This window comes from Anabrus simplex, chromosome 12 (assembly GCF_040414725.1).
Source record: "Anabrus simplex isolate iqAnaSimp1 chromosome 12, ASM4041472v1, whole genome shotgun sequence".
Lineage (NCBI taxonomy): Eukaryota > Metazoa > Arthropoda > Insecta > Orthoptera > Tettigoniidae > Anabrus > Anabrus simplex.
In genome coordinates, this window is record NC_090276.1 from 88,728,084 (window position 1) to 88,750,581 (window position 22,498).

At 43.0% G+C, this 22,498-nt stretch overlaps 1 protein-coding gene across 5 annotated transcripts in view; it reads right to left on the reverse strand.

Annotated features, from left to right (window-relative positions):
• Prosap (prosap) overlaps positions 1-22,498 on the reverse strand; it is a 496,661-nt gene that overhangs the window by 204,971 nt on the left and 269,192 nt on the right. Inside the window, exon 1 of one of the 5 annotated variants that reach the window (XM_067156561.2) lies at positions 7,859-7,885. The exons of the other annotated variants lie outside the window; for them this stretch is intronic. The gene's annotated coding sequence lies outside the window, so the exon portion shown is untranslated. Of the gene's footprint in view, positions 1-7,858; positions 7,886-22,498 lie in introns of those variants that run through there. 5 annotated transcript variants of the gene reach the window in all.

Below are 22,498 nucleotides of genomic sequence, written 5' to 3' on the forward strand. Positions count from 1 at the left end.
ACACGTACACGGAAGCAGCTCCACACTTGACAGTCACACTTACCCGGAGTAACATGGGGGAAGTGTGAGGTTCCGTGGCTAAAGGGTTAGCGTGCTGGCCTTTGGCAACACTGGTTAGTTCTGCTGGCGCGGCGGCTCGGTGTATGTGTCTTCTTCATTTCATCCTCATCACGACGCACGGGTCGCCTGCGGGCGTCAAATCAAAAGACCTGCACCTGGCGAACTGAACATGTCTTCGGACACTTCCAGCACTAAAAGCCATACGCCACTTCATTTTATTTCGCGTAGGGAAGTGTAAATACCAGACAGCGAATTCTCTGTTTGAAGGCGAAGAGCCATGTGTTGGTGTTAATCATTACAGCCGATAATTCTATCCCGCGTATTGAACCACGAACCTACCGTTCCCTTTCTATTTCGCAGTTCCATAGTGGCAATGATTTTCCTATTATAAGCTCAAGACCACCCTTCCACTGAATTTCGTCTTCGTGCAAATGACATTCTGTGGAAGTCTCACAACCTCCACTTAGGACGACTTTTCTTCTTCTTTTTTTACGATTTGCTTTACGTCGCACCGACGCAGATAGTTCTTATGGCGACGATGGGATAGGAAAGGACTAGGATCGGGAAGGAAGCGACGATGGCCTTAATTAGGTACAGCCCCAGCATTTGCTTGGTGTAGAAATGGAAAACCACGAAAAACCATCTTCCGGGCTGCCGACAGTGGGGTTTGAACCCGCTATCTCCCGAATGCAAGCTCATGGCTATGTGAGCCAAACCGCACAGCCACTAGCTCGGTCCTAGCACGAGAGAAAATACGAGTATCTTTATGTAACTTTCATGGATTTAATCTGTGGAAGGGCCGATGACCTTAGATGTTAGGCCCCTTTAAAGAACAAGCATCATCATCAGTTTGTCGAAAACACTAAATATAACATTAAAACATTTATGCAAAAAAGGAACTCCAATAACAAACAGAGAATGCTGAGATGTTTCGTTCTCCACGAACATTGCCTCCTCAATCATCTCTCCTGTCCGACCTCCCTTGGTCAACTCTTGTTCTTCTCTGACCCCGACGGTATTAGAGCACTCGACACCTAGGGAGTCTTTCATTTTCACGCCCTTCGTGGCCCTTGTCTTTCTTTGGCCGATACCGAATTGTCGGACCCCTTCCATTTTTTCTCTGATTAGTGTTATATAGAGGATGGTTGCCCAGTTGTACTTCCTCTTAAAACAAAAATCACCAACACGAACTTATGAATTTACCAGAATGAAGTACGTTCTAATTGGGGATAATAATCCAGTAATATGCAGTAAAAGGTCAACTGCAAACACTTGATGGTCTCACTCGCTGTAACGAGCTATCAATAAGTTAATGAAGACCACGTTCTATCGCGGCGAGAGGTTGTATGAATCTTAACGCGACTCTTCAAATATATTTTAAGAGCCCATCAAATCCTTAAACTACCCAAGAGAAGCGGGTTTACCTTTCGTAGCAGACACTTCCGACCGGATCAGTAAACAAGATCGATACACCATCACTATAAACACGTGTGGAGTTGATCACAATCCTTGTTCCTCCAGGAAGGTGTTTATGGGAGTTACCGAGCGCGGGATAAAGAAACAGCAGTTGTCTTGTCTCACGTAGTTCTGCTGTAGGTTGATCAGTACATGAAATGCTAGTTGCTTGTTCATCCGTGATGTTGATACACACTTTCAGAGATGATGGAGGAAACGATCTAGTCAAAAGTCCGTTCACCTGCACACGAGCTCCTCCATTTACAACAAATGTTCCAAATGTCGTCCCCCTGCAGGCACAGCACATACTTGTGACAGCCGAACGTTTCCGGAGTACGGTTGCTTATCCCAAATTGATCCATTTGCCGTCCCGAATAATCCACATCATCACAGATACACCCTGTAGATCACTTTCCAGTTTCCCGGCTGTCAAGTACAAGCGCTCCCCACTTCTTCCTGTCAAAGTATAGTTTCGGTTCCTCTATGTCCTCCCACTTGCTGACCGATTTCACAGTGTCTGTCCATAGATTCCTTGGCCTCTCTCCTTTCCCTTTTCTGTCAAAGTAATTCCTTCCTGTTCTCGTTCTGCCCATTGTCTTCCTGAAAGCTCAGTAAGAGGTATTCCGATGTCAGCCTGCATTTTATGTCCTGCCATTCTTACTCATTTCACTACCCAAGTAACAATATTCTTCCACTTCCATTAAGACATCATTTCTTAATTTAATGTTTCTTGTATCACCAGAATTCATTCAACTACACTCGATTACCTTCGTTTTGAATTTAATTTTTATCTCGTACTCCTTCTCCAGCACTGTGTCCACATCATTGAGCAATTTCTTCAGATCTTCTGAAAACTCAGATAAGATAACAATGTCATCGGAAAATCTGTTTTGATTTCCTCTCCTTGGATTGTGATTCGTTTTCCAAATTCCTCTTTAATTTTTGTTATCGCCTGTTCTATGTAAACATTGAAAAGGAAACGGGACAAACTGCAGCCATACCTCACTCCTTCTGGATAGCTGCTGCTTTTCCATACCGTTCTATTCTTATCACTGCATACAGATTGTAGGTAATTCTTTCCTCTCGCTATGTGGTCCCGATCACCTCCAGAATCTACGGGGTCAGGTATGAAGTGATATGAGTTTTCGTACAGAGTTGCCCTTTCTGGGGTCAACTTATCAGAAGAGTTATATGACGTGATGTATGGTATTAGGAAGGGAGGGGGTGAAATCCGATGGCGATACATAGGCTGCCCCTGCCCAATAGCACCAAGAAGTCTGCTCAAATCTTAAAGTCACCATCAAAAGCGTCATCGGCCCTCACTCCACATGAGCACTGCGGAGACGTTTCAAATTGAATCCAGGCTTTTGGAAAGCAATCCAGCGATTAGAAATTCTATGTCATCACGTCTTCTACCCTGCCAGCCAACATTTTGAAATATTTTTTCCATTAACAGAACCGAACCGGCTAAGCACACTGACAGACTGTACACATTTGTCACTTACGTTCATGGTTGTGTGCCGTATCTGAGCGAGTAGCTGACGTAATAGCCACCTGACCGATATAGCTCGCCCATCCAGCTATTCTGCGATAAGATTCCGTACAGCGCACAGTATGTCGTTTTGACATAAATATCTCTTGAGGCTGCGGGTCATCTCAAAATTTGTACAATGTGACGCGACAAAATGTGCGAAGGAAGTGTAACCATAGCAACCGTGCAGGCAGTGGCGTGAGGTATTGTTACCTAGCAACCGTGCAGGCTATATCTTATGGGTGGCTGCGATCTGAAATTAACAGCCGTTGATGAATGGCCGTGACCAGAACACATTTAAGTGTTGAATATTGAAGATTCATGATACTGAATTTGCAGAGAGTGAATCGGAATGTCATTCCACGCTACAACGATTATCTACAGAGTGAGGAGTGAAAGTTGATGGATTTTTACGGGAGTACGAAAACGATATAGCGGCGACTGTGTTTCGGCATGAAGGAATGACGGCAATTCTTATGGGACTCACCCTACATAAGCCAGTATTCAGAGAAGTGCTCCGCTCAGTTCACTGGCTACGTAATATAAAGTGCACGAGCTCGAGTCCAAATCAAATATTCGTCCTTTAGTTAATCTGTATTGTATTAAAATGCGTGATGCAGGGCGAGACTAACAATTTTTCGTCCCCTATGTCTTAAGAGAAGAATAAAGGCAGCGTAAGGGACACTATTTTCCAGAATAATATGCAAGCTCCAAAACAAAATATTATTTTACTTGTGTTGAATCTGGTCTAAACAACACCTCTCTGGTATCTCACTAAATAAGTTTAATCTCACTGGATGAAAACACATATTTTACACTACACACTTAAAGCTAACAAATACATCGTGCGAAAACACGCGTGGCATGACCGAGCTCTTACTCTCACTCAGAGTCCTTGACAAGTGCTGCCACTGTTCCACATTTCGTTAGGTGAACTAAACAGAGCTAAGCAACCAAACAACTTCCAAGTCGACTAAGGATTAGAATGGTCACACGGTAAATATGGTCTTTAAACTCTAAAGTTACATACTACAACCAAAAAAAAAAAACTAACATTTATATTTTAAATGAACTACTGTAGAAGTTCAGAATAGTGTATGCAGAATTCCATAGTTGGAATACTTAGTAAACATCCTTCTGAGTGACCGGCGGGACGCGGTCGTATGGGAGGTCTGCTTAGCGCGCCCTCTCTTAACTCGCTTGTTGACAGGTTGTGTTCAGCCACTCTGTACAATGCTTACCACGATGTGCAGACGAAGACTGGGCAGCGAGAGGAGTGAGAGACGAGGCAGCACCTCCCCACATGCGCGGTCGATTGCTGCGCAGGACGTTTACAACGTAGTTGCATTATGCAATACTTTGTGCATGTTATCCACCGTCATGGAAATACTGTAGTATTGACAAAGTAGTTGACCAAGGAAAGGTAGACTGAAGGAAGACCAGGGCCTGTTTCATAAAACTAACTAATAATATTAGAACTCATAAAAATAATTATTAGTTAACCAAAGTCTGTTTCATAAAGATTTACGCATGACTAATAAAATATTTTCACTAATAATATTAGTTCATTAGTCAGCTGATACAAATGGAGGTTAGAATCGGTCTTTTTATGTTCTTGGTTTGGGTTTGTTCCTAGCAGTAGGCTAATGCTTGACTACAACCGACTATTAATCCACATGTTCAAAAGGCTCACTTGATATTTTCGTTGTTATGACTTCAATACATATGAAAATGGATAAAAGAAGTGAAAATAATGTGAGAGAAGAAAATTTCTTTGCGAAAAGTGATTGAGTTAAAGCGTCAACTATTCGCAGCCTTTTGCACACTATAACTCTCCTTGTTCCTTTTACTTTTTTTTATTTCATGTGCTCTTAAAAATCTCTGTTGCGATGGACTAGCAAAATCTTTCTTTACTACCCCTGTTGGTGGGGGCAGTAGAATAACAGCCACGGTATCCCCTGCCTGTCGTAAGAGGCAACTAAAAGGGGTCCCAGGGATCTCAACTTGGGAGCGTGTGTTGGCGAACATGGGGCACTGAGATGAGTTCTGCCACTGCTTCAACTTACTTATGCCAGGCTCATTTCCATCTACCCTTCTGACCTCCCCTGTTCAACTCTTGTTGTTTTCCGACCCTGACAGTATTAGGTTGCGAGGCCGAGAGAGTCTTTCATTTTCACGCCCTTCGTGGCCCTTCTGTTTCTTTAGGCGATACCTTAATTTTTCAAAATGTCGGATCCTTTCCATTTTTCTATCTGATTAGTGTTATTATAGATGATGATTGCCTAGTTGTAGCCTACTTCCTCTTCAAACAATAATCATCACCAGCATCATCTTAGTTTACTGATGATATAAGCCAAGATTTAGAAAGATACTTGGAGTGTCCGAGCAGAACTGCACTAGAGAAACACAATGACACTGTATCACTGCCAACCGGTGGAGCGCAATGCGAAGCTGCTATTTTAAGGTTATGCTTCATTCCTTGCAGTGGAACGTTCTATTACCTACCAATCCTATCAAGCAAATACTCAAAAGTTATGTAATGTAACCTAAATCTCCCATCGTACCGGTATTCATATGTTTGTTACATGTCAGTACAGGCTGTTTTTGACGTAACATTTATTGAACGGTGAATACCTACACTCGTTCCTTATCACTATTTGAATCAGAGTCGACCATTTCAATGATCTTCATAATTTTATGCCAAAATATTAAAATACCGCTCACTTTGGTTTCACTAATAATATGGATTATGAGTCAAAATACACTCATGGGAATAATCCTAATAATATGAGTAACTTTTATTAGTCATGTTGTCTATGAAACAATTTACTAATATTATTAGAAACATCTACTAATAATTTTGACTCATAAACTAATAACTAATATTATTAACTAATAATTTTATGAAACATAATACTAATATTATTAGTTAATATTATTGGTTTCTTACTAATAATATTAGTGAAAGATGTTTTATGAAACAGGGCCCAGAGGTAGATTAGCAATTAGATCGTCGGACCAGATTAAGTGCTTCACCTCTATCAGAGAAGCAGAAGATGGCCTGAAATGTAGAGGCATAGTCAGGAGATACAACTAAGTCACAGGATCAGACATTCTCAGCAATTAGGTTAACGAATCAGAAGAAGATCTAGCTCACAACATTTCTGCCTCAAAGACAGTGCAACCCAAAAATTAAGTTTCCTAAACGAAACCGTAATTTAATTTCATCGACTGCAAATGTTAGAAACATTCTAACTCTTTAGGTATTTTCAATCTTGAAATTACCAGCATTTCTCCCAGTGGCGACTAGTGCGCCCTTGAGGCTGCTGGGTGCACCAGGGGAACTACACTGACTGACAGAGCAAATGCAACACCAAGAAGGAGTGGTTCGAAAGGGATGAAAGTTGGGGAAAAAACAGAGACGGCACGGACGAATAATTGATGTTTATTTCAAACCGATATGCAGGTTACACAATGCGCACGGCAACGACTCAGTAGGATGTAGGACCACCGCGAGCGGCGATGCACGCAGAAACACGTCGAGGTACAGAGTCAATAAGAGTGCGGATGGTGTCCTGAGGGATGGTTCTCCATTCTCTGTCAACCATTTGCCATAGTTGGTCGTCCGTACGAGGCTGGGGCAGAGTTTGCAAACGGCGTCCAATGAGATCCCACACGTGTTCGATTGGTGAGAGATCCGGAGAGTACGCTGGCCACGGAAGCATCTGTACACCTCGTAGAGCCTGTTGGGAGATGCGAGCAGTGTGTGGGCGGGCATTATCCTGCTGAAACAGAGCATTGGGCAGCCCCTGAAGGTACGGGAGTGCCACCGGCCGCAGCACATGCTGCACGTAGCGGTGGGCATTTAACGTGCCTTGAATACGCACTAGAGGTGACGTGGAATCATACGCAATAGCGCCCCAAACCATGATGCCGCGTTGTCTAGCGGTAGGGCGCTCCACAGTTACTGCCGGATTTGACCTTTCTCCACAACGACGCCACACTCGTCTGCGGTGACTATCACTGACAGAACAGAAGCGTGACTCATCGGAGAACACGACGTTCCGCCATTCCCTCATCCAAGTCGCTCTAGCCCGGCACCATGCCAGGCGTGCACGTCTATGCTGTGGAGTCAATGGTAGTCTTCTGAGCGGACGCCGGGACTGCAGGCCTCCTTCAACCAATCGACGGGAAATTGTTCTGGTCGATATTGGAACAGCCAGGGTGTCTTGCACATGCTGAAGAATGGTGGTTGACGTGGCGTGCGGGGCTGCCACCGCTTGGCGGCGGATGCGCCGATCCTCGCGTGCTGACGTCACTCGGGCTGCGCCTGGACCCCTCGCACGTGCCACATGTCCCTGCGCCAACCATCTTCGCCACAGGCGCTTCACCGTGAACACATCCCTATGGGTATCGGCTGCGATTTGACGAAGCGACCAACCTGCCCTTCTCAGCCCGATCACCATACCCCTCGTAAAGTCGTCTGTCTGCTGGAAATGCCTCCGTTGACGGCGGCCTGGCATTCTTAGCTATACACGTGTCCTGTGGCACACGACAACACGTTCTACAATGACTGTCGGCTGAGAAATCACGGTACGAAGTGGGCCATTCGCCAACGCCGTGTCCCATTTATCGTTCGCTACGTGCGCAGCACAGCGGCGCATTTCACATCATGAGCATACCTCAGTGACGTCAGTCTACCCTGCAATTGGCATAAAGTTCTGACCACTCCTTCTTGGTGTTGCATTTGCTCTGTCAGTCAGTGTATGTACCTGCCTTTGGCTTTTATATGAGAAATGAACTGTAACTCACCTGACTGGTTGAGTTAATGCAGACAATGTAACAATGTAACAAAGAAAGAAACTATTAATTTAAATGGAAGATGGAACAAACTTTTACTTTGAAAATGACAAAACTTAATGGGTGATTCTCGAAAAACCCAACTGCATTCTCACTTCTTGACAAGATGAGCGAGCAACAGACAGAACTGGGCAGATGACTCTGGCAAATATTGTTCGTTTTTTCGTGGCTCACACTGTTTGTAGAACTGTGAACACCATAAACAGTAATCTCCTCATTAGGAATAATACACATGGGAATTAACAACAAGATTAATTATTAATAATAATATTACTTGTTTTACACTGATTTGCCTTTCAGCGTTCAGTCTCGGAGACCCTGAATTGATTAAATGCCTCCACAATCCTCTCTTATAGCTCCACACCTCTCATCATAAAAAAGGAGTCTAGTCATCGTCTTGGCCTTCCACTACTTATCTTACCATCCATGGCAGAGACCATTCGCCTCACAGAACACCACACGTATGCCTGTTCCTACTTCATCCCTCGAGCACATTCGTAACCTTGCCGATTTATCCTAATTCCCAGTACCCTCCAGCCATTGTTTCTACCTGTGTGTCCCAGCTACTTTCAAAACCATATTACTTCCAACTTGTAACATATCCTGAATCCATCCAGCTTTCATTCCCGTCCAGCAACCTCCGTCTGAAAACTGACTTAAAGGTCGTCGAAAACCAACAGTCAGGTAAACCTGCGCTTCACGTGGTTATAATCACGATATCGATAGTCGTGTACGCGTGCGCTTCAAGTGGTTATAGTCACGATATCAATAGTCGCGTAAGCGTGCGCTTCAAGTGGTTATAATCACGATATCGATAGTCGTGTAAGCGTTCGCTTCAAGTGGTTATAGTCACGATATCGACAGTCAGGTAAACCTGAGCTTCAAGTAGTTATAATCACGATATCGATAGTCGCATAAGCGTGCGCTTCAAGTGGTTATAATCACGATATCGATAGTCGCATAAGCGTGCGCTTCAAGTAGTTATAATCACGATATCGATAGTCGCATAAGCGTCCGCTTCAAGTGGTTATAATCACGATATCGATAGTCGTGTAAGCGTGAACTTCAAGTAGTTATAATCACGATATCGATAGTCGCATAAGCGTGCGCTTCAAGTAGTTATAATCACGATATCGATAGTCGCATAAGCGTGCGCTTCAAGTAGTTATAGTCACGATATCGATAGTCGTGTAAGCGTGAACTTCAAGTAGTTATAATCACGATATCGATAGTCGTGTAAGCGTGCGCTTCAAGTGGTTATAATAACGATATCGATAGTTGTGTAAGCGTGAACTTCAAGTGGTTATAATCACGATATCGATAGTCGTGTAAGCGTGAACTTCAGGTAGTTATAATCACGATATCGATAGTCGCATAAGCGTGCGGTTCAAGTGGTTATAATCAAGATATCAATAGTCGCGTAAGCGTGCGCTTCAAGTGGTTATAATCACGATATCGATAGTCGCGTAAGCGTGCGGTTCAAGTGGTTATAATCAAGATATCAATAGTCGCGTAAGCGTGCGCTTCAAGTGGTTATAGTCACGATATCGATAGTCGTGTAAGCGTGAACTTCAAGTGGTTATAATCACGATATCGATAGTCACATAAACCTCCGCTTCAAGTGGTTATAATCACGATATCGATAGTCGCATAAGCGTGCGCTTCAAGTGGTTATAATCACGATATCGATAGTCGCGTAAGCGTGCGGTTCAAGTGGTTATAATCAAGATATCAATAGTCGCGTAAGCGTGCGATTCAAGTGGTTATAATCAAGATATCGATAGTCGCGTAAGCGTGCGCTTCAAGTGGTTATAATCACGATATCGATAGTCGTGTAAGCGTGAACTTCAAGTAGTTATAATCACGATATCGATAGTCGCATAAGCGTGCGCTTCAAGTAGTTATAATCACGATATCGATAGTCGTGTAAGCGTGAACTTCAAGTAGTTATAATCACGATATCGATAGTCGCATAAGCGTGCGGTTCAAGTGGTTATAATCAAGATATCAATAGTCGCGTAAGCGTGCGCTTCAAGTGGTTATAATCACGATATCGATAGTCGCGTAAGCGTGCGGTTCAAGTGGTTATAATCAAGATATCAATAGTCGCGTAAGCGTGCGCTTCAAGTGGTTATAATCACGATATCGATAGTCGTGTAAGCGTGAACTTCAAGTGGTTATAATCACGATATCGATAGTCGCATAAACCTGCGCTTCAAGTGGTTATAATCACGATATCGATAGTCGCATAAGCGTGCGCTTCAAGTGGTTATAATCACGATATCGATAGTCGCGTAAGCGTGCGGTTCAAGTGGTTATAATCAAGATATCAATAGTCGCGTAAGCGTGCGGTTCAAGTGGTTATAGTCACGATATCGATAGTCGCGTAAGCGTGCGGTTCAAGTGGTTATAGTCACGATATCGATAGTCGTGTAAGCGTGCGGTTCAAGTGGTTATAATCACGATATCGATAGTCGCGTAAGCGTGCGGTTCAAGTGGTTATAGTCACGATATCGATAGTCGTGTAAGCGTGCGGTTCAAGTGGTTATAGTCACGATATCGATAGTCGCGTAAGCGTGCGGTTCAAGTGGTTATAGTCACGATATCGATAGTCGCGTAAGCGTGCGGTTCAAGTGGTTATAATCAAGATATCAATAGTCGCGTAAGCGTGCGCTTCAAGTGGTTATAATCACGATATCGATAGTCGTGTAAGCGTGAACTTCAAGTAGTTATAATCACGATATCGATAGTCGCATAAGCGTGCGCTTCAAGTGGTTATAATCACGATATCGATAGTCGCATAAGCGTGCGCTTCAAGTAGTTATAATCACGATATCGATAGTCGCATAAGCGTCCGCTTCAAGTGGTTATAATCACGATATCGATAGTCGTGTAAGCGTGAACTTCAAGTAGTTATAATCACGATATCGATAGTCGTGTAAGCGTGCGCTTCAAGTGGTTATAATAACGATATCGATAGTTGTGTAAGCGTGAACTTCAAGTGGTTATAATCACGATATCGATAGTCGTGTAAGCGTGAACTTCAGGTAGTTATAATCACGATATCGATAGTCGCATAAGCGTGCGGTTCAAGTGGTTATAATCAAGATATCAATAGTCGCGTAAGCGTGCGCTTCAAGTGGTTATAATCACGATATCGATAGTCGCGTAAGCGTGCGGTTCAAGTGGTTATAATCAAGATATCAATAGTCGCGTAAGCGTGCGCTTCAAGTGGTTATAGTCACGATATCGATAGTCGTGTAAGCGTGAACTTCAAGTGGTTATAATCACGATATCGATAGTCACATAAACCTGCGCTTCAAGTGGTTATAATCACGATATCGATAGTCGCATAAGCGTGCGCTTCAAGTGGTTATAATCACGATATCGATAGTCGCGTAAGCGTGCGGTTCAAGTGGTTATAATCAAGATATCAATAGTCGCGTAAGCGTGCGATTCAAGTGGTTATAATCAAGATATCGATAGTCGCGTAAGCGTGCGCTTCAAGTGGTTATAATCACGATATCGATAGTCGTGTAAGCGTGAACTTCAAGTAGTTATAATCACGATATCGATAGTCGCATAAGCGTGCGCTTCAAGTAGTTATAATCACGATATCGATAGTCGTGTAAGCGTGAACTTCAAGTAGTTATAATCACGATATCGATAGTCGCATAAGCGTGCGGTTCAAGTGGTTATAATCAAGATATCAATAGTCGCGTAAGCGTGCGCTTCAAGTGGTTATAATCACGATATCGATAGTCGCGTAAGCGTGCGGTTCAAGTGGTTATAATCAAGATATCAATAGTCGCGTAAGCGTGCGCTTCAAGTGGTTATAGTCACGATATCGATAGTCGTGTAAGCGTGAACTTCAAGTGGTTATAATCACGATATCGATAGTCGCATAAACCTGCGCTTCAAGTGGTTATAATCACGATATCGATAGTCGCATAAGCGTGCGCTTCAAGTGGTTATAATCACGATATCGATAGTCGCGTAAGCGTGCGGTTCAAGTGGTTATAATCAAGATATCAATAGTCGCGTAAGCGTGCGGTTCAAGTGGTTATAGTCACGATATCGATAGTCGCGTAAGCGTGCGGTTCAAGTGGTTATAATCAAGATATCAATAGTCGCGTAAGCGTGCGGTTCAAGTGGTTATAATCAAGATATCGATAGTCGCGTAAGCGTGCGCTTCAAGTGGTTATAATCACGATATCGATAGTCGTGTAAGCGTGAACTTCAAGTAGTTATAATCACGATATTGATAGTCGTGTAAGCGTGCGCTTCAAGTGGTTAAAATCACGATATCGATAGTCGTGTAAGCGTGAACTTCAAGTAGTTATAATCACGATATCGATAGTCGCATAAGCGTGCGCTTCAAGTGGTTATAATCACGATATCGATAGTCGTGTAAGCGTGAACTTCAAGTAGTTATAATCACGATATCGATAGTCGCGTAAGCGTGCGGTTCAAGTGGTTATAATCACGATATCGATAGTCGTGTAAGCGTGCGGTTCAAGTGGTTATAATCAAGATATCAATAGTCGCGTAAGCGTGCGGTTCAAGTGGTTATAGTCACGATATCGATAGTCGCGTAAGCGTGCGGTTCAAGTGGTTATAATCAAGATATCAATAGTCGCGTAAGCGTGCGGTTCAAGTGGTTATAATCAAGATATCGATAGTCGCGTAAGCGTGCGCTTCAAGTGGTTATAATCACGATATCGATAGTCGTGTAAGCGTGAACTTCAAGTAGTTATAATCACGATATCGATAGTCGCATAAGCGTGCGCTTCAAGTGGTTATAATCACGATATCGATAGTCGTGTAAGCGTGCGGTTCAAGTGGTTATAATCACGATATCGATAGTCGCGTAAGCGTGCGGTTCAAGTGGTTATAATCAAGATATCAATAGTCGCGTAAGCGTGCGGTTCAAGTGGTTATAATCAAGATATCAATAGTCGCGTAAGCGTGCGGTTCAAGTGGTTATAATCACGATATCGATAGTCGTGTAAGCGTGCGGTTCAAGTGGTTATAATCACGATATCGATAGTCGTGTAAGCGTGCGGTTCAAGTGGTTATAATCAAGATATCAATAGTCGCGTAAGCGTGCGTTTCAAGTGGTTATAATCACGATATCGATAGTCGCGTAAGCGTGCGGTTCAAGTGGTTATAATCACGATATCGATAGTCGTGTAAGCGTGAACTTCAAGTAGTTATAATCACGATATCGATAGTCGCATAAGCGTGCGCTTCAAGTGGTTATAGTCACGATATCGATAGTCGCATAAGCGTGCGCTTCAAGTGGTTATAGTCACGATATTGATAGTCGTGTAAGCGTGCGCTTCAAGTGGTTATCATCAAGATTTCGATAGTCGTGTAAGCGTGCGCTTCAGGTGATTATAATCACGATATCAACAGTCAATTAAACCTGCGCTTCAAGTGGTTATAATCACAATATCGATAGTCGCGTAAACCTGGAGGTGCAGTGGCTATGGCATTATATCAACAGTGGCATAAAACAAGAAGTCCTGTAGTATACCAACAGCCATGTAAACTAAATGCTTCACCATTTTTTCTTCCTCCAAGCAAAGTTTCGAAACAGACTATATATATATATATATATATATTTAAAAATATTTCAAAGATGCAGTCATTATACACTGTTGACCCAGAATCAATAACATAACAATATTGTGCCAAGTGCGTCTCGCTACAGTAGCGTTACCATGGATACAGACTTGGCGCCAGGATATGTGCGACAGTTCTCACGGCGAGGCTCGGCGGATCAAAGAGCGCTTTCTTCACTCTCACACACGGCAGTAAATAGCTACACCTTGCTCCAGCGCTCGAGGACACAACATACCCAGTACCATTCTTTATCTCATAGGCCAGTCCAATTTACTGTGCGTTACCACACCTGGTAGGCAACTGTTTGGAAATTATCGAAGGTGATTCGCAATAATTGTTTCTGATTTGTAACGTAACACGTAATACTTACAAGGCAGTAATTAAATCAAATTTGGTGTCAGTTACAGAGAGATATGCTTTACCGCATGAGTATGCAAAAAAATCGACTAATTATTATACAAAATACCTGCGTTATTTTCATTTTATCCATACGGTTTATCAAACATCTTTTTACCTAATACTTCGAAACACACTCGATATATCACCTTTGATAATATACGTATCTGTGCGTCCCAGGTGAATTTTACAAGAGAAAATGTATTCTCCGTTCGTTTCACCTGCTTTCTAAAGGAAAAATCCCCGTAAACTTCTGTTATAGAATTACTGTACGCTCAACACTTACTTCTAAACTTTTGATTTATGTCATTATTTTGGACATTTCCTGGTCTTTGTGCTTCTTTAACCCCCGCCCCGTGCGTGGGGACAGTAGAATACATCGAGCTACTAAAAGGGGTACTCAAGGGGCTGTGAACTTGGGAGCGTAGCTTGACGACCTTGCGCTCACTTGCGTCAAGCTCCTGACTCTCATGTATTCTGTCCGACGTCCGTTGGTCTAGTCTTGATTCTTTCCGATCCCGACGGCTTAGGTTTCGCAGGCAAATTTTCATGCTCTTCGTGAAAGGGCGTTTTCGAAGTGTCGGTTCCCTTCCATTTTTTATCTCTGATTAGTGTTATATAGGGGATGGTTATGTACTTCCTCTTAAAAGAACAATCACCGTCACCACTTGGTGTGTTTTACTCCTAACATAAAAAGCAAAGAACAAAAATTATCTAATAATAATAATAATAATAATAATAATAATAATAATAATAATAATAATAATAATAATAATAATAATAATGCCTCAGCTACAGAATGGAGACATTTTGATTTGACACTATTAAGGCTGCCTGCGTCACAATTTCAAGTTTACATTTTACTCTAGCAGATGGCAGAGATGTTCTGGGCTACCTATTAAAATGTTTTGACACCAGGCATCTTTTACAAGCAGTATCGAATGGACTGTTTTCCACCCTCCAGACATCCGACTTACCTGTCCTGGATTTGTTACTGCTGGACCCTTGCTAAGCCACGTATATAGAGGAAGGAATTTAATGGCGAAGAATAACTGAACAGCTAGAAGCAATCAAGTGGGCAGCTGCACTTGGCAACAAGGCGCCATATAGTCTGGTGGTAGCTCCATAATCCTGCTGGGTGTGTCCACGTAGCTGATGCAGCTGAACTGCTTGGTGACCACTTCCAGACCGTAATGTACTTCGCGTTCCCCTACGCAGATGATGAAACGTGTCATCGGGCCCAAGTAGTGCAGAACTCCTTCGAGAAGCGTTTTAGAGAGTTTCAACGAGTACTGCAGCCACCTCGTTCACCTGATATGAACCCTGCCGAGAATATTTGCGATGTGGTGGTGAGGTCCTGCACCTGCAAATACGAGGAAGCTGTGGGTAGGTATCCAAAAAGCATGGGTCAGAATCTCTCCACAGGTGTTTCTTTTACTTCAGTTGATGCCACTTGGCCGAGTTAGAGGATGGCCTACGTGATACTAGACCACTATACACGACGTTTGGCATGTCAGTGTACAAACATCATCCTGCTTTGATTTCACCAAGATATTGATGTCAAAGAAACTTTATGAGTAGTATATCAATGTGTGGATACGCGGAAACTATTTTTATTCAATTTCTTGAATAATGCAAAGAGACCGTCTGGAATATTGCAATGCCTACGTTTCAAAATTCTGTTACGCTGATGTCTTATCAGTGCTCGTGGAAATCTGATAGAAGCCTGCTCAAAATTTACCGAAATTGTAAATTCAGGTGACGTTTGTTCTATTCTAAACCACTGTAGAGTTGTTTTAAGAGCTTCAGAATTTTTTAATACAATTTATTACACATAATCTTATAGAGTTGCCTCCTTATAAATTACATTACTTCCAAAAATACAGACAAACCACACCCTATAAAAAAGAAATCTGCTTACTCTATACTTATTCCACTGTGCTTACGCTTGCCTGAGTGTCATCTCCCTCCGCGGCTCTCCAGCGACTTGGAAGGGCAACTCCTTCCTTGTGCCTTCCCCTCAACCTCCAGTGGCTGTAGAGGGGAAACTAAGAATACTTCCGCAAAATGAGACTCATCTGTACATACGGAAAGATCGCACGTCCTCTCCCTTTCTCGTATCGGGATGGGGACACCCGCCCACGCGTACCGCCTAACGTTCCCTGCTCGAAAAACCTGGAGCTAGGGGGTTCCTCTATCAACACTGTGCTGAGCTGGTGTGTCCCTTTAAGGGATTCAATCGGACAAGTCATGTCAGGTCTCAAATATGGGATTTTTCTCAAAACTCTTTCTCCTTATGTTTTTCGGACAATGAAACATCTACTGTATCTTAAAAGCACGATTTCTGTCCCGCATTGCAAAGAAACATCTCAGTCACTCAGGTGGTTTGTAATACTGACCACGAAACCTGACGCGTGCGCTCTTACATTGCCACAGCCTCAGTGACAGCAGTGTGGGTCAGACACTGATGTCTGGCCAGTTGGGACTCATGATCCTCCTTTCCCCTTATCCACCTCCTGTTGGGTCGGGGCATTTATGGTAATTTTTCATCATCCTCTCTCCTCTCCCATCATTCTGTCCCAGCGCAGGTTTGTTCTTCTTGCACTCCTCTCTTGTTCTGGGTGTCCCTTTCCCTCGAACTTCGACTCGATTATCTCCTTCATCCTGTTTGAAAGTCCAAACCATGATCAATTCTCTCATTTAGGGTTTCCATTCGCACCTCCTTTCTCACGCGTAAGTTTCTCAATCTGTCTTTCCTACCATACTTCTTAGGAATTCCATTTCACTGGCTTGAATTCTACTCTCCTCCCTGCATATCACTATGGAGTAGAAATATCTCCATCTGCAATCAGAAGGCAACATTCTGACTTCCTACAATAAAAAGGCTATGAACCAAAACAAAACATAGCTCCTCCTATACGTTGTTGAGGGGACAGTGGACGTACAATACACAGGATGACCCAAAAGTATGTTAACATTTGACGAGGCAGTACTTCACAGAATATTGAAGGTAGAGAGGTAATAATTGACACACATGATTGGTATGACATGGGTTTTTGTTGACATCAAAATAAAGAACAAAACATGACCAACCGATGGCGCTGGACAGCAACACGTCAGGTACAACAAGTGGCCACACATGCTTGACATGACATGGGCTTTTGTTGACACCAAAATAAAGAACACATGACCAACAGATGGCGCTGGACAGCAACACGTCAGTGATGCCGCCCGAGACCCGTGTGCGATATAAACGGAGCTGTCGTGAGAGAGGGCGTGGTGGGTGGCCAGGGCTGCTCCGAGGTCCAACAGCTCTGCACGCCAACCGGCCAACTCAGCAGAGGAGGGGTGGCCACCGCTCTACCGTGGCTTTACGCCTCTGGCTTTTATTTTTACAAGTTGCTTTACGTCGCAACGACACAGATAAGTCTTGTGGCGACGATGGGATAGGAAAGGCCGAGAAGTGGCAAGGAAGCGGACCTGGCCTTTAATAAGGTACAGCCCCAGCATCTGCCTGGTGTGAAAATAGGAAACCACGGAAAACCATCTTCAGGTCTGCCGACAGTGGGGTTCGAACCCTTCATCTCCCGGATGGAAGCTCACAGCTGCGTATTCGGGAAATGGGAAATGGCTGGACATCACGGCTGGTCCCCACTGTCGGCTGTCGAATGGTTTTCCGTGGTTTTCCATTATCATGTACAAAGCCGAATGTTGGGACAGTTCCTAGTATAGGCCACGGCCGCCAACCCCCTCATATTTCCCGAGCTTCTCCTTCACCGTAACAAACCTCCCGCCCTGAGAAACGGCGTCACCGTCTAGGAGGCCCGCCTTCCCCCTTTAGGGGAGGAATGAAAATATTTAATGATGGCAATTTCTGACCATACCCATGGATATGCTGTACAGTGCTGTTCTTAACATTGTCCCTCGACTACAGGTATTGTTGATGATGTTGAGCATACGTTAAGTATTTGCTAAACCTCGATCGTTATGCTAATTATTGCTTGTGTATCATATGAAGCGCCATCTGTTAGTCATTTTGAGTACTTTCTTTTTGGTGTCAATAAAACCCCATGTCATGCCAATCATGTGTGTCAATGATTACCTTTATACCTCCAATATTCTGTGAAGTACAGCCTTGTCATATGTTATGGAACGTTTCGGTCGTCCTGTACAATGGTATTTCAACCTCTGTTCTTCCCCAAAATCAAACTCTACTTCCCTTATGAAGGTTTTTATGCGTAACGAAGCAACGCTACTCTAATCCTATCAAGACATTTTTGGAAGGAAGCTATGGAGCCAGGGTAACAGCCCAGACTTACTGAACATTTATGGGACAAGAAGTGGACATAAACTCAGAAAACATTACAGACCTTATAACAAGAGAGGTTGTAGATGATTACGAAAACCAGGAAATGAACAATTATGTGATGATGATGATGATGATGATGATGATGTTTGTTGCTTGAAGGGGCCTAACAGCTAGGTCATCGGCCCCTAAGGGTACGAGGTGCAACGAATGAAGCGATAATTAAAACTTCAAGTTATATCCAATGACTAGGATACAAAACGAATGATGAAGAAAACTGACTGGCCATGAATCCAAAGCAATCAGTGGATCCAATTCGCAATGATCTCAGATGATGCTTATTGTCAAAAGGGGTCCAAAATCCAAGTCATCGGCCCCTCATAATGGTACTTATCGCCAGGAAAGTAGAACCATGGTATTTGTCATGTTGCGGTACTAATCAAAAGTAACGTAGACTCACGGTGTTCCACACAGTATGGTACTATTCACAGGTAATGAAATTCGCACATGTAATACAGACCTATGGTGTTCCTCATATAGTGGGTACTAATCACAGGCAAGCCAGAACCATGGTGTCGCTCCTAAACTGGATACTAATCATAGGTACTCTAAAAGCCGGCAACGCACTCTTGCTACTAACCACAAACCTATTTTGTACCTAACAGGGGTACTACGCGCAGGTAAAAGCGACCCATGGTGTTCCCCGCGTGATGGTACTAATCACAAGTAGTTTCATGGTTCTAATACAATCATCCCTTGGTCACCCCTTTCAGTCGTCTCTTACGACAGGCAGGGGATACCGTGGGTATATTCTCCGTCTGCGTCCCCCACCCACGGGAGTTGTGTTTGGTCCGCGAGAGGTATTTTATTTCCGTCAAGTCCGCTGGCAAACCGGTTAGGACCCTGCTATCCGCCACCTGGGACGCGCCCCGTGGGAGTATCACCTCTCCCCGTGCTGCGCCAGCGTATTAGGTTCGTGGTTTCTTCCTATCACTTCAGTTGATGCAGAAAGGTCATTCTCGGCCTATAAAGTTATTTTGACAGACAATAGAGGTAATTTGTGTCCAGAAAGCATTAAAAAAATTGTAGTTCTCTATTGTGATGCTTCTTTCTTCACCGCGCGGTTCATATATAAAGTGAGTGAGTAAATTTGGCTTATTCGTAACTGCATATTTTTCAGTGTATAATTTGAATGGTTCTTAGGCATCAGGATCCGGTCCCTAGATATCACACTGCTTAAGAAAATGAGTTATTGATATTATTGAGGAAATATCAATAAAGTTGTTAGGTGGACAGCAAACAATTGTACGATGGCAAACGGGGTGAAAACTCGGGTTATTAAAGAAGAAAAGTCGTCTCAGTTTTAATTACCGTGTTGACGGGGAGATAGTATCTCATGGGGAACATTATAAGTTAACATAAGGAAAGATCTTCAATGGGGCAGTCACATTGACGAGCTTATAAAGAAAGGTTCTTCACATTGTTATTTAGTTGCTGTAGTAGGAGAGGCCGAGACTCCAATAACTTAAGAGTATGATTCTGGTATACGGGACACTCGTCTGGATTACTTGATTCAAGAACTGGAAAAGATCCAAAAGAAAGCAGCATGATTTGTTCTGGGTGATTTCCGACAAAAGAGTTACTGTTTGGTAAATTTGAACTGGGAAGACTTGGAAGTAAGAAAACGAACAGAGCTGAATATTTCGCGCTGTCGGTGGAAATGACATTAGTGGACGAAAGATCATAAAAAGACGATCAATTTGGCAAAATGGGTTAAGTGTACCTTTATAGCAAGAGAATATATTAGCTATCATTTAAGAGGAAACTAGGTAAAGGACTCAGCGAATCTGCCACCTGCGTTACAACGTTAATTGCAGATCAATGATTGATTGATTGGCTGATTAGGTAGCGAGTAGCAGACGTACAAGAATAAACACACATTCTTTTAAACTGAAGCCGACTCGAAACGGACTATTATTAAATCCTCATGTTAGATGTCAAGAAGTGAAGTATGTTCTAGTAACGGTCCGGGGTGCGGTTGCTGGAGTGAGTGATGGACGATGCAGAGCGACCGGACAAGCTGCGGTATTATTAAGGAACTTTCACCACCCACGCCACGAGGAGAGCGGATACGGTATTGCGGAACTTTCCACAGTGCGGGGCACGCCCTTCATGAAGTGCTCTGCAGTGTGCTACCGGGGAGGAGAAGATCAATGGTTCGATCCGATAATAATAATAATAATAATAATAATAATAATAATAATAATAATAATAATAATAATAATAGCGTGATATTCGTGTGCTATTATCACTGGCTTGACCTCAGAGCTGACGGGCTGTAAATACCGCTGAATGAATGCCGTATTGTAGATAAAACTACAGCTCCCACTGCTCAGATTTCGATATCAACAGTCATACAATAGTACAAGGTACAAACTTACTTGCATTTTGTTTTTTATTATTGTCATCATCATCTTGTGTATTCCACTTTTAACCTTTCCTTTCCTACCAAACTTCCTTTTAGAGTCCAAGTGAACGAACCTGGAGTGTCTCTCCTGTCTGTGTATTATCATCAACCCGCCCAGCGGTTGTGATGGTTAAGGCGAAGGCGTAATGTCTAAACTGTCTGACACTGTGGTTATCCGGTTCGAGTCCCGTTGGTCCCAACAATTTTCACCATCAGAATGTTGGCGGACAGGGTAGGAGAGTGTCTAATTACTACATTTCGTGCCAAAAGCCTGGATTAAATTCCAAAAACGCTCCACACTGTTCATATTGACTGAGAGCTATTGATGGTGATTCATCCGTCCGATGGAGACATTAATCCTTGATCACAACCCTTGCTGCTATTCGAGAGGAGTAGGCTATGTGCCGACACCGGGTTTCACCCTCTCCCTTCCATCACGTCATTTATTTCATCTCGTTAACGCCTCTGATGAGGCTGACTTGAGGAAGGGCATCCGGTCTTAAAAACTCTACGAAGATTCATCTCACTTCATACCGGAACCCGTACACCAAAGGTACAGTGGTTGGAGACGCGTTAATAATAATAATAATAATAATAATAATAATAATAATAATAATAATAATAATAGTTTTACGTACCATGAAGTTCTTTATTGCATTTTTTGGGAGACGCCGAGGTGCCGGAATTTAGTCCCGCAGGAGTTCTTATGCGTGCCAGTAAATCTTCCGATACGAGGCTGGCGTATTTCAGCGCCTCCAAATACCACCGCACTGAGCCTGACAAGTTGGGGTCAAAAGGCCAGCGCTTCAACAGTGTGAGCATGTCGGCCCGGCATTATTATTATTATTATTATTATTATTATTATTATTATTATTATTATTATTATTATTATTATTATTAAATGAAAAATAATAATCGAGCAACTGGCTATGGATTCGAACTCCACTGTCATCAGCCGTGAAAATGGGTTTCCGTAGATTCCCAATTTCACAGCAGGGCTGTACCTTATAACTCTGCCACTGGTTCTCGGGAAAGAGTGACTTTCTACTACTCTTTGCAAAAACTTTTCGCAAAGCCTCAGAATGGCATCAAAACATTACTCTGTTGCGCTACTTGCAAGCTCGAACCCAGCTGCAGAGGAAATGTCATTCGAATTGGAATAGCGAGGATGTGAGGCGCTCAAGGCCACTGCTACTCACAGGCAGAGTACCACGGCAGGTACCTTCCCAGTCCTCATACTTGCGTCGCCGTTACTGCGATGTTAAACCACTAGAAGAATGGTTTAAGGTCTGTCGTAACAGTCCTATATACACCGGAGTATCAGATTTAACCCTGCAGGAGTTCATTAGTGCTCTGCAAAGTAACGGGTGACGACCGCATGGCAAGACGGGGCACCATGTATACTGCCTGGCACGTAAGCCCATACACTAAGGGTACTAGCTCACTCTTTTTCCCCTGTTAACACTGAAGGTTATTTAGTTATTTTCTAACTGTTGGGTTCGGTTCAGTGTCGCCAACCATATAGTTTAGGGACCCTACTTGCCGATACGAAGTCTTACAGTTACTGTAAATCTGGCACGTTGGCACTATCCAGACATGGTTTATTTCTCGATTTGTGAGAATTACGTATTGCCTTAAAAATCACTAGTGTTACATTAACGAATATAATTAGAGCATATTTTACTTTTCTGTAGGACTGTAAATCTGTTTGGGCAATACCAGGTAGGTAATAAATAATAATAATAATAATAATAATAATAATAATAATAATAATAATAATAATAATCGTATGGCC